This window comes from Camellia sinensis, chromosome 13, assembly GCF_055761805.1.
Source record: "Camellia sinensis isolate YWXY chromosome 13, ASM5576180v1, whole genome shotgun sequence".
NCBI lineage: Eukaryota > Viridiplantae > Streptophyta > Magnoliopsida > Ericales > Theaceae > Camellia > Camellia sinensis.
The window spans coordinates 25,424,847-25,438,821 of record NC_138973.1 but is presented as its reverse complement, the minus strand read 5'-3'; the positions used below and the strand labels follow the sequence as shown (position 1 = coordinate 25,438,821).

The following is a 13,975-nucleotide window of genomic DNA, read 5'->3' as shown; positions in this document are numbered from 1 at the left end:
CTACAGCGGCAACAACTTGCCGATCACTTTCATCCTCTCTAAGTACTGGAGCCTCTTCACGGAGAAATTGGGCAAGATTCAGAGTTGTAAGATAAAATTGCATTTTCTGTTGTCATCTCTTAAACTCAGTGCCATTAAATTTTTTTGATTTTTCTTCATGATTAATTGGAACTTGAACATGGTTCTGGATAGGAACTGGAGTCGTTGTAACGATCGGATTTGGAGTACTACTTTCAGTAGCCATAATATCTGATTACAAAAATCAGAAAAACCAAAACACAAATTAATTTTCTAGTTACTAAAACCAGAAAATAAATCATAACACAAAATAATTTTACTTTTCTTATTACTAAAACTAGAAAAATAAAATACCTCAATAATTTTCTGTAACACAAATTAATATTCTGCAATTGTTAATGATACCAGTATATTACTACTAATTGTCAAAGAAAATAAACAGTATATTACTACTATTTGTATTTTCCAACCAGAATATCACTTCGTGAAAACACAGAATAATAAATACAATTAAGACACCAAAAAAGAATCTGTCTTAAGATTGTTGGACAATCTTCACTGTATTTGAAAAATAAATAATGTTTGTGTACTTAACAATAAACAGAAAAAAATAAAGAAAATGAGAGAGATTGTTTGATTACAAAAATCAAACCAGTAAAGAAAATAAATAATAGATTTTTATTTTGTTACAAAAACAAAATTAGAATTTAATAAAAAAAATAAAAATAAAACAGAAAGTAAATTAATTACTAACCTTATGTATTTATTGAACAAAATTCTGATCAAGTCCAGTGTTTAACACTGTGTCCTTAAGATAGATTCATCATCTCCACGGTGTTTTCAGATTATGGACGTCTATCTCCCAGGATAAAATGATCAACTGCGAATAATAACAACATTACAAATTATTCGCACAATAAACACACTTTGTGTTTACACTCTTTTTCACAGAAAATTAAATGCAACAAAATGCAGAGAGAGCAGGCAAAATTTGGGACGAAAATTGGAGTGAAAAAAACCAAGTGAGGGACTACCTATTTATATAGGAAAATGGTGGTTGTTTGGTTTGAATCCAACAGGTACGGTACCTGTGCAGTTTAAATTAAACAGATACAAATTTGTTTGAATTTAAATTAAAATAGGTAAGGATTTTTTGAACTAAAACTGTTCGGACAGATTTGAAATCTGTACAGAAAAGTGCAAATTTTCCAACCAAAATTTGAATTTAAACGGTCAGATTTTATTTTATCAAAAAATAAAATTAAATTCAAATATTTTTGGCTCAAAAAGATAAATATTGGGCTGGACAAGCCCAACCCAACCTCACACAAGGCACCCACGTCCAAGCCTAGCCCACCCGACCGGCCGGCGACGGCGCGTGCGTGTGTGTGTGTCTATTTTGTGGTCCAATAGGTCTAGCCCAATTTATCCATAACCTCTCTCCTCTACAAACTTGGGGTGCCCCTTGGAGTCCTCCCCAAGTTACAATCCAATGCCTTATAAACCCACTCAAAACTTGCCCACCAAATCAATGTGGGACAAGCCTTAAACCAAACCTTTAGGAAGTTTCACCAAAAACACCATTTCCATGGAGCTATCTTTGGCTTCAATTTCCCATTCACCCCATAATGGTTTTGAACAACCAAATATACTACGTAAATCACAACGTGGCATAGAATGCGTTACCATTTAGACTCGCCAATTTTGGCACATGTGTCCCACCTAAAAAATAGACCAAAGTTAAGAAAAAATCATATTTTCCATAACCATTTCTAACAAACACTTCACTTTTAGTTCTGATGGATATAGCTAACTGTTCACGTTGTTGTTGAACTGATCTATCCATTCGAAAGCTTAGATAGATTCAACCGAGATCTTTCTTTTCCTTTTTTCCAAACAGCAAAAATAATACCCACTAGACAAATAAGACATAAAATACTAGCAACAAAGTTGAGAAGTAATAGGGTTGATAAAGCAGAAAATAACAAGAGTTGTATGATGACTTTTCCTCCTACAATTTAGTGAATGATTCTCTATGGGGGTTCTCAGTATGAACCCCTGGGTATGAAGAATTTATTTTGTGAAGTCATCACTATGTGTACAATAATTTCAAGAATTACTCAACAAAAGTTAAAGAGAAGCAGGGCAAATCCAAAAGAACGAACACAGATCGACATACAAATCTGCCAAGAATGAAAGAAATGAGGAAAATTCGGTAACAGACCCCAAAAATTTCAGAGATAATTTGTAAAGAAAACCGAAAATAATAATCCATCAGAATTTGTTTATGGACCATCCATCATCATACAAAACAAACAAAGAACAAAAACACATACAAAAAATTGGAAGAAATTTTTGAATCACCCAGAACAATGCCTTTCAGAGATAAACCCCCCAGATCGGGTTGAAGGAGACGTTATTACGCAAAACAAAACCAAAAAAAAAAATTCTAGTACCTGACAATTGGTGGTGTCGAGGACATGATGGACGCAGTGTCACCGTCGATGTGCACTCCGGTGGCCTTGGGCTGTGGTGAGCTTTGTTATTCTTCTTCACCATTCAGCGTCGTGTTTTCGCCTCATTCCTTCAGCGTCTGTCGGTGTCCTAGGTGAGAGAGTGTTGTGTGGTTTGAATTGGTGTTGGTGTGAAACATATTGGCATTGGAGGGTAGTTTGGTAAATTCCACCAACGTTGAGTTGTTTGCCAGCACGTGCATGTGTGTCTCTTATGGCTAATTTAGCCTATTTTGGACAGATGTGGCTAAATTAGCCCAAAACCAGATTACCAAACCAAGGCTGAATCAAATTTTATTAGTTTGGAAATGTGATTCCTGTTAAAATAAAGAATAAGTAATTACTTTACATTTTAATCTGTTCCAAACGTTAGAATCATAAAACCCGAACTTACATTCTCATTTAACTTTAAGATTATTGTCATTTTAATGAAAAATTATTAGGTGTTTTAGTGGCATTATGGGGATGTTTGTTGCAACTTTTATAAATCGATTATAACTTAATTTAATGTAAAAATCTGTGTTAGACTATTTGATGGAATTTTTATTTATATGTTATTAGCTAAAAATAATTTAAATAAGTTTAAAAAAATTAATTATTTAAAAATTATGAAAATTATATTTTTAACTTGTATTTTCTAATTATCAACTTTTAATTAAAAAAATTTACGCCAAACAGAGCCAATGTGTCCATGCTATTAATAAATCACCAATTATTATGTCTCGAGAGTGGACACAGGTCGGATTTGTCATTAGTTGCTACCCAAACCAAACAGTTCGAGTTGGCTGTGCGCCCACCCATTTTCAACCGAATCACTGTTCGAAATCGAACCACTCATTTCTTTCGATTCTGCGGTGGATAGCGGTCAGATCGGTTTTACTTACAGCCAAAAATCAAAAAGCTGAACTATAAATGAAAAAGATTAAAACTGAAAGAACAACCAACAATAGAAACATTGATCCTAAAATTCAACAAAGAATTAATAAGTAGATCTGAAACAAAAATATCTCAGCTGGTTTGGTTTGAGAATTAATTTTTTAAAAAATTAATTTTTTTGTTTATTATATTTTTGTTATTTTTATTGATTTTTTTTATATTTTAATTATTTTTTAATTTTTAAATATATCTAACATAAATACATTTAAAATGTATAATATTTATAAAAAAAATCTTTAAAAAATTTATAAAAAAATACGAGAATTCAATATATTTTCATATTTTTGTATATTTATTAATTATTTAAAATATCTTTTTATAAATATTTTACTTTTTAGATAAATCTAAATAAGGCGCATCTGAAAAAATGAAAAATTATTTAAAATTTTAAAAATATTCACTAAAAATAAAAAACACAAAAATAAAAAAAAACTCAAATTCTAAATAATTAAATTCAAAAAATTAAAACCAAACACAATGATTATTTCTCATCAATCAAGCTCAAATCCCCTTGAACATCTTTACGAAGACAGAAAAAAAGAAGAAGAACCAAAGCAGGAAGAAGTGATGGTGGTCTCCAGCGTCGACGGTGGAGGAAGCAGCAGTAGCAAGGCGACAAAGTAGAAGCGACTTGGTTTTCTCTGAACATGAAATGGCAACTCCGATGATGAAATCAACAAATGACGAGGGGCTTTGGTTTTTCTATGGAACCAATACAGCAATGATTCAGGAGATTATTTCATTTTTACCTCTATACTTTTATACGATTTTCAATGACCTCCAAAACTACTCTTATTTTCACACGTACCCCTATACTATTTACGTTACTTTCAATTTTGCCCCTGCCGTCACATTTGAAACGAAAAATATTAAAAAAAATTACATTTGGCCCCAAATTTCAAAAGAAAGATGCCAATCCACTATTTCCTACCAGCAAACCACTACCACCAACCACCACTTCAAGCCCTTGTATCTCCTTCGTCATAACTCCGTTTTGCTTCATTTTTACGTCGTTGGATTCAACTCACGGTCTAGTTGTCGTATCACATCTCACACGTCTCGTTCTTTATCTTTTTGCATACTATCGAAGCTCCGAAAGTTGATAAAAAAAATAAGACTTCTCTTCTCATTTTTGACTTTTCTTTGAGCCATCTTTCGGACTTCATATCTTTCTCGATTCTTGATGGTTCTACTTCATTCTTTCACCATTCTCTTCACCTCACTTCCTACTTCGTCCTACAATATCTCGCTTTCTCACTTCTTTGTATAATGGGCGGTTTTGGTATGCCAAAAGTTGTTTGGAAACTAATTTTGAAAATTTCAAAACATTACAACTCATATGGTGCAGTTTTGTGAAAAAAAGTGTTTGGTACCCTTCCCCTGCATCTCTCGCCACCATATCTTGACACTCCCATCTGCGGAGCCGGTGAAGACCAACCCATCAAATCCGACAACCACCGCATTCACTGCGTCATCATGAACATGAATCGATTCCAAGCATTTCAAATTCAATACTCTCCAAACCTTCATTGTCTTATCCTAAGAAGCTGAGTATAACAAAGATTTGTCTTTGCTCAAACTACGACACGAATCACGTCGAAATGTTTGATCCAAACCGTATTTCGATTCCTTCTCACCTCAACATAATTACTCGGATTGATCGACCTCTTTATATAAGGTTTCAACGTGGGTAAAGTCTTGATTCATTTGTGAATTGTTGGATTCTTCGCAGACACTTTCCATAATCGAATCTTTCCATCTTGATGGCCAGTGAAGATGATTTCATTTGCAATTACAATGGCTTTAACTAACCCACTATTCAATTTGAACCTAGAAAACTCCTTCTGATTCTTCCATACCCGAATGTTCTTGCTATCAGAACCAGTGTACAACAAGTCGCCATAGGTGGCAAGCGAGTATATATGGCCTTCTTCGCGAACAAGAGAACCCATTAGGCTTGTGTATGGATAGTAATCGTCGATTTGAGCGGCATGAGAGGACCATGGAGATTTCAATAGTGGCGAGGACTAATCCCAGGAAGTCGCGTTTGGTGGAGAAGTGTTAGGAGGGTTGGTGTCGACATTGCTAAATTGAAGCGATTCGTCTGTGGGGTTGTTTGGACCGAATTGTTGTTGTTATTGTTGTTGTGATATTTTGCCATATTTTTAGCGGTGAGAATTGGAGGTTTCTGCGATTTTGTTGCCTCTTCTTGAGCTTTTCATGGTTGTGTTCTCTCATGAAGAAGTGGTTGGTGATGGTGGCCAAAATGTAATTTTTAAAAGGGTGGGTTTGCATTTTTTTTTTGAAATTTGGGGCCAAAATGTAATTTTTTTAATGTTTTCCATTTCAAATGTGACAGCAGGGGAAAAATTAACAGTAAGTTAAATAGTATGGAGGTATGCGTGAAAATAAGAGTAGTCTAGAGGGTCATTGAAAATCGTGTAAAAATATAGGGATAAAAATGAAATAATCTCATGATTTAGAGCACTAATTTTGGTGCTCTAATGGAGCACTAATGACATGGCAAGGGGGAAAAAAAATCCAAGACCAAAACATCATATCACAGTAGGTGGGGCCCATTACCAACTCATTAGAGCCGACTTTAGAGCTCAAGAATTAGAGTTTCAAAGCATTTTTCGGAACCCAATATTCATCACCAGATTGTATGGAAGAGAGAGAGAAAGAGTGAATGAGTGTGAGTGTGTTAAAGATTTAGATATGATCTGAAATGCATTAAAAAAAATATGAAAGAAGAAAAAGAGTTACACAGAAAGGATCTTGATTGCTTCTAGCCCAAAATTGGATTGCATAGTTCAGTCTGGCATGGTCTATTTTTAGATTTGTTTTGATAATTCGAATTATTTTTATTTTACGGTTCGTTAAGTATATTATTTTTATAAAAAAATAAATCGATTAGATAATAAAAATAACGTACTTGGATTAATTTTGTATGAACTGTTAATTTTATCGCCGTTCATTTTTTTTTTTCATACAAAATTGATCCAAACTTGTGGTTGCCATTATTCGATTGACTTGATTTTTTGCAAAAATAATATACTAATAAATTTTAAAATGTGAACGGTTCGAATTATAGAAATGAGATCTAAAAATAAGTCCAATAGGCCGAATAGTACCACTTCGGTCAAATTTCGGAAAGAAAAGCCAGTCTCATATAGAAAATGGGAGAGGCATCTCTCAATTTCTCAGTGGATTGGAACGTATTGTTGAGTCTGTGGGACCTACCACGAGTCCCATTCGATAATCTGAACCGTTCTATATGTAGAGCTACTTGAGTACTTGATGTTGCAAAAAATCATATTGATTGAATATCGATAATTCTTTGACTGGAACACATTTTTTTGTTAATGATTATTGATATCCGATCAATATAACTTTTCACAGACATGAATTACTCGATTAACTCTATACATAGAATGATTTGAATTATCAAAACGGAACTTGTATTAAGTCTCACGGGTCTAATAAGTATGTTCTAGTCCACATAGTGGACTGGAGAGAATAAAAAATGTGCATAGAAAACTATGAAAAGAAAGACAAAAGAGTTGTACTTGTACAGAAAATTCATTAAAAGATAGGCAGTGGCTTGCCTCCAGTCCACCATCTGGACTGGAGGGTCCAGTCCGGCCCATTAAATTTATTTTTAGATTTCTTTTTGATAATTTAAAATTGTTTATATTTTTGCAAAAATAACACTTTATACAAAATTTCACTTTAGTCCATACACATCAAATTGTGACACTTAAAAAAAAAAAAAATTTGTGACACTTGAATTGTTTATATTTTCACATCAAAATTAAAAAAAAAAATTGCACATTGCACCCTTGCACTTTGCACAAAATTTCACTTTAATCCCTACACATCAAAATTGTGACACTTCTGTTACCCTCACTGTTAATAGAAGGGTCAATGTGACACTTGACCAAAAGTGCAAGGGGTTAAGTGTCACAATTTGATGTGTAGGGACTAAAGTGAGATTTTGTGTAAAGTGCAAGGGTGCAAAGTGTAATTTACCCTTTAAAATTTATTGAGTACATTATTTTTGTAAAAATCTCGTCGATTGGATAACAGATACTATGTATTCAGATCACTTTTTTATGAACCGTTAATTTTCTGACTATTCATTTTTTTCAAGACAAAAGTGATCCGAATACGTAATATCCGTTATCCGATTGACATGATTTTTTATAAGAATAATGTATTCAACAAACCCTAAAATGTGAACGATTCGGATTATCGAAAATAGATCAAAAAATGGACCTAATAGGCTGAACTAGGTCCGATTGTTCCATATCTAGACTAGAGACGGTCCAAAGCCTAAAGATAATTGTCTATTTTGACAAGTTGATTAAAAGTAAAGTTTTTTTTGCTTTTTGATTTTTTTAGGTGGTATAATTTTTCTTTTTTTTTTTTACATATTTTTTTAAATAAAAACTTAAAAGACTAAAAAATTAATTTTTAATTTACTTTTTAAAATAAGCTAATATATGTAATCTCTTAAAGCATCCACAATGGGATGGCTAAAATTGTTTGTTAAAATGTATTATATGACAAAAAATGATAAAAGTGGGGCCTAAAATGTGTGTTAAGGTATGTTAAGAGTTTGTTAATTTTAGTGAGCAAGTGGTGGTGCAATGGATGTATTAAGGTGTGTGTTAAGAATATATATATATATATATATATATATAAATGCGCACCATAACGGATTGGGTCGTCCACCGGGACAATTTAACATGCTCGGGGGGTATCCACATGCGTTAAACAGTTCGGACCCTTAAGATCTCTTTGATCTAGTCTCACGAGTGCAATGTGAAACGTAGATGAGAGTCCAGATTTGGCAACTTTTATTGAAAATCCATTTTATTGCAAAACGTTTTGCCAAAAATGGACTGCGTCATCAGATCTCAGAGTCGCTATCTAATATTTTGGAAAATTAGGAAACCCATGACTCGTACCGAGACCACTGTTCGTCATAACCAAAGTTGTCTCGGTTTAGAACCTTAGGTATGAGAGGGGAAGGTCATTAATTGAGCACCCCTGCTCACCCGATCAAAAGATTGGCCTTTACTAACCATTATATGAATTTTATTTTCTTTATATGTTCATATTCTGATTATTTAATAAATCCTACAATTTACTATGTGAAGCATACAAGTATAGACTATGTCATCCACTTTGGAACGATTTGATTTCATGTAGTTTTGAAAGAGTTTTGAAGATGTACAACCCAAATAAATTGAGTTTACAAACAAGAAAGTCAACATCATTCCAAATTAAATGACACAACCTCCATCCACAGGCATTCATAGAGTTATATCACATAAGCAAATAGCCTCATGGTAGAATGCTAGACATAGTAAGAAAAACACACACAAACGGGATGCTAAAGCATAAAAACTTGCATGTTTGACGTCCCACGAACAAACTACAAAACAAAGTTAGTAAAATATGTATGATCTTATATACAAAATCCTAATGCAATTCACTCATGAGATGCAACTAAAGATTCGGCTTCTAAAATATGATATGCGAATCATCTCAAGAATATGAGGTAGCGCACATAATCACATAGGAATTGATTAAATCCACAAATGCAAACTTAGCCGAATCAAGATGCATGAAACATGGATGCAAAGCATAACTATGATGAAAAATAAATATGATGTTTATGTACAAATAAAGAAAGCAAGTAAAAGAACGGGATAGAAAGAAGCGGGATGGGAAATCATTACAACATTTTAAAGAATAATTACAAACCAAATTAGAGAGGGATGAGGAGAATATTACAACAAAATAAAAACCTCACAATACACTCAAACTAAAATAAACAAAAAAAAAAGTTTCATGTGCCTTGGGAACCACCGGAAGTTGGTTAACATCGAAAGACAACACCGTCTTGTCCAAAAGAAGCTAACTAGCTGGCTAAATAGGCCGGCCGGCCAACTAGGCCTAGCAAAACCTGTCTTATTGCAAAACCAAGAAAAGGAACAAACAAGAAATATGTAGGTGGCTCAACTAACCACTACCGGTTAGATTAAAAATGAGAAAACAAATATAAAATAAAAAAAAATACAAACTTACAACAAAACTAACATGAACCTAAAACAAGAAAACAAGTATAAGATAGAACATGCAAGATTACAAACAATATATAATACAACAAGAAAACAAAGCAAAAGAGCAAAATAAGTATATATATATATATATATATATATATATATATATATAAAACAATGGGTTTAATATGACGTCTGATTGAACCCAACTCAATTTTATTATCTTGTGCCTCTTTTAGTCCAATTTTATTAGCCCTTTTAATTACCTTGCCATTTTTTAGTCATTTTAGTCTAAAAGTGAGAGTTATGTCCACTAAAATAAGAGAAGCGTCAAACAAGGAGTTGTTCTTGGCATGAGAGAGATGTAATGCCTTGGTAATGAACCTCTGAAGAGATTAAACCATTCAGCATGGAAGATCTCTTTCTCGTGCTAAAGAAACATATATGGGACTTCAATTCACCATTTTCAATTAGATTACAATAGTATATAATATAACAATAAATCAAAGCAAAAAAAACAAAATAAGTAAGAAATGTAAGAAAATGAAAGGTTTGTGAAATTCACCTTCCAAGGAAAGGATGAACTCCTTAGTTCACAAACTCCCTCTTGATCACCCTCAAGTGTAGGAAATGTGTTCTCAAATCCTCAATTCGAAATTATGAAATTTATGGAGTTTATGGGATGGAAAGTGGCTAACTCTCTTGTTTTTCTCACTTTCAATTACTAAACACTCTTCCTTATGATCAAGGCAATTAATCTATGGATATATCAAAATTTTTGGAGTGGTTTTGGTGCATGGAAATGAGGAATTTCAGTAGCTATGGGAGCTTGGAAGTGTTTTGGCTCAAAAACTTAATTTTTTTCTCTTTTTTTACCCTTTTTCTCACTCTTTTCTCTTCAATTTCGTGGTCCTCCTTCTCTCTTACAATATGATCATTCTATATAGGCAATGAGGGAGAGTAAAGGTCAAAAAGAAGGTGGGAGACAAGAATGTGATAGTAGGGCAAATTTTCAAGGTGGTTGCATGGGATACTCCTTTATGGATGCCAACAAAACCTTTTTTTGACAATGGGAGATGATTAGGAATAATGGAGGATTAGTGGAGATAATGGAGGATGAGTGGGCGCACTTAAATGGATCAGAAAATAGGTAAATGGGGTGTCCCAACTGAACCAAAACCAAGAAAAATGGGGCTGCTGCTATTTTGGGCCGAGTCAACAAAATCTGTTCTCAATATCTAGACTTGGTTTTAGGTGATTCTTGGGTCTAAATTGAAGCCCCCAGAAGTCTACTTTCCAATGGTGGTGGCTTCACATCTAAATTCCAAGTGTAGAAAGAGATATTCCTAATTTAGTAAAGGCTGTTCATTTCCTTCTTAACAATTTGATGCTCATCCTTTTCCTAAACCAATTTTCTTCCATCCCCTCTTGTTTCCTTCAAATCCAAACCTATCCAAACCTATAAAGAAGATGTTTTTAAATATTGGTTTCAAAGAGTTCACCTCTCTTCCATTTATTTCCATTTTGTTCTTACTCGATTTACTGAAAAGTGCAATATTTTAATTGAAATGGGAGCCTCGGAACATCGTAGAAACATTTGGGAAAATATTTTGAAAAGAGGGTTTTAAGGTCTAAAATAGTTTGGCCAAAAATGTGTAAAGGTAGGGATTAAAGCTCAAATTCCATTTTTCTTGTTGAAGACTACTAGGGAACACATTCTGATTATCATCATTGGGTAATCAATAGAAAGCACCCAAGTCATAGGGCCGGTTAAAGTGGGGTGTCTACAGACATCTGTCGGGATGTTCGGTCGGTCAACTGATTTTGTTTTTTGTTTTTTTTTTTTTTTTTTAACTTGTTGGACATTTTTTTTTTAACATTAATGTTTAATGTGGTTTTTTTTATTGCATTTTTGTTTTTTTTAATGCTATTTTCTGGGTTGTTATTGAAAAATAATATTCTATTTTTTGGGTTTAAAGCAAACCCAGCACCTTCTCTCACTAGCTAAAATGCTAGTCACAGTTAACATACAAATTAACACATAACACTAATGACTGACACTAATACACAAGTTAGCAGTTCCATTGCAGCACAAAACAGTGTTTTTAACTGGCCAAAATTTGGCCGCTGACACTAACACACCCACTAAACACATCTGAGAGGGCAATTTATGTGGAAATTAGGCCGAGCTAAGATCGTCTGTTGAATGAACCGAGCTAGGTATACACTCTCGGTCATTGGGCCGAGCTGGGATAAGGATGGACCGCACTATAAGCCCAAGAGAATGTAGGCGTATTACAGACTTGGGACAAAGTAATTATCTCGAGAGCACGGTCCTAGACCTTCCACATCTAACTGGTCAGTGGAGATCAAGCCGAGCTAATAGATAGCTCGGTAGAGTGTCATTTCAAAGTTAAGGTTAATTCAATTGATTTAATTAATACCGAGCTGTGTGCCAGCTGAGGTAAGAGATTGTAACTATCTCACTTTGGTAAGCAGTGAGCAAGGAGTTATCAGGATATGCATTATCCTTGAGAGTGTGATTCCTAAGAGGACTCTTGTGAGGAGAGTTGGAGTCCTACTAGGATGGTGCCAGGCAGAATCTACATAAGCTCATGACAAGACCTATGTACAGATATCACAATTCTTATTCTCAAATACACGAAGCTTTTGTGTCTATTGTCTATTTTGCTGACTTAGGCATCGGAGGGGTTTCTGGCACACACCTGCCGGCTAGCTCACATTTGTGTTTTTAGGCAGCAATGCGACGACGTTTGGAGGAGTGCAAACTTGATCAACAGGATTATACGAGAAGATTATTTCGTGCTCGTACAATTGGCGCTGTCTATGGGAACAATCAGAAAGAACAAACCTTTTGATTGAGTTCTCCTTCAATCAATGTAAATGGCACATAACGAAGACTTACCACATTCTGCTATTGATGGGCAGACCCCAGAAGGGGGCGCAAGGCCTGAAGGCTTGTCTTATGTACCACCCATGGAAAAATTAGATCCCTAGCGACGAAATCTAGAAAGAGAGGTGCGAGAAAGACGGGGCTCAAGTCCATGTAGCTCTGAAAGCCCAGATAGACAGAGGTGGAGGATAGATCCTCAGGTTTTGGAAGATCGCGTAAAGGAGCAAGACGAAGTGATAAGAAGAATGGCGGATGACATGGAGACAATGAAACGCCAGATGAAAGGCGAAGAGGTGAAAGAAGAGGGGCGCAAAGGCAATACACGCTCTTACCACTCAGAAGATCATGACAGACAAGTCACACCATCACAAGCTGAAAGTAGAGACATAAGGACAGGCGATACACAATCAAGGACTTCCAGGATTCGTTACTCCAAGTTTGAGAGAATGAGAACTGAAAGGTCTTACACAGAAGGAAACAGTTATCGACCCTCGCATTCGCACCGAACAACATCTAGGCACACGCAGCTGCCTAGGTCGGTGGACTTGTGGACAGTGCTTGAGGAAAGGGCCCAAAGGAGAGAAGACACTCAGGCTCGCGACCCCCGCATAGTCTTCCTAGAACACGTGGAAGTATCGAGGTTGGAATGCCAGAACTACACCTAGCTTACGAACCAGCTGACAAAGCATTAGCAAGGTTGCAGAGCTCGTAGTTCATTCCAGCGATAAAGAACGCATTATTACCCTCAGGTTTCCACCAACCCAAATTCACCACTTATGAGGGGAAGTCAAACCCCTACATGCACCTGAGCCACTTTCACCAAGTTATGACTGTGTATCGACGAAACGAGGCTCTAATGTGTACCTTGTTTCCTTCCAGCCTTGGTGACTTGGGTTTAACATGATTTGAAAGGTTGCCAGAAGGTAGCATAGCTTCATGGGCGCAACTAGTAGAGGCATTTGTGACTAGATTCAAAACAAACACCAAGACGCTTGTGGAGATTGATCAGCTTCTCTCCATAGACATGTGCGAGAAGGAAACATTGAGGTCTTACAATAACCGGTATTGGGAGACTTTTAATCAAATTGGAGACTGCCCCACAAACCTGGCTATTGCACAGTACAAACAAGGTTTGCCGGTTGGCAATAAATTGAGGGATTTAATGACGATGCCGTCACCCCTCACAATGGAGGCCCTAATGGAAAGAGTGCATCAGCACATCTCTGTAGAAGAGGATGTCGCACGCACCAAAGAAAAAGCTGGTACAACAACGATGCCAGATAAAAAACCTACGACAAAAATGCACACGGTCGGGTGAAAAGAACAACAGAGCAAGAATGGGCGAGGCAGACGAGACAACAGAGAGGACCCCCAAGCAAGGAAGTTGAGAGTCTGCACTGCCATCACCATGGTATTCAATAAACCTATCTACCTGATTCTTAGCGAGATACGCGATGAACCCTTTGTTCGACGGCCTGCCAAGTTGGGAGAAGCGCAGAGGGGCTACGATGACAGATACC

General features: G+C 35.5%; 2 pseudogenes across 1 annotated transcript in view; one reads left to right on the top strand and one right to left on the bottom strand.

The window, feature by feature from the left end:
- Positions 1-13,975, top strand: part of LOC114261451 (profilin-1-like) — a 251,880-nt pseudogene that overhangs the window by 20,976 nt on the left and 216,929 nt on the right. The window lies entirely within an intron of this gene.
- LOC114261449 (protein JINGUBANG pseudogene) lies at positions 4,787-5,419 on the bottom strand (annotated as a pseudogene).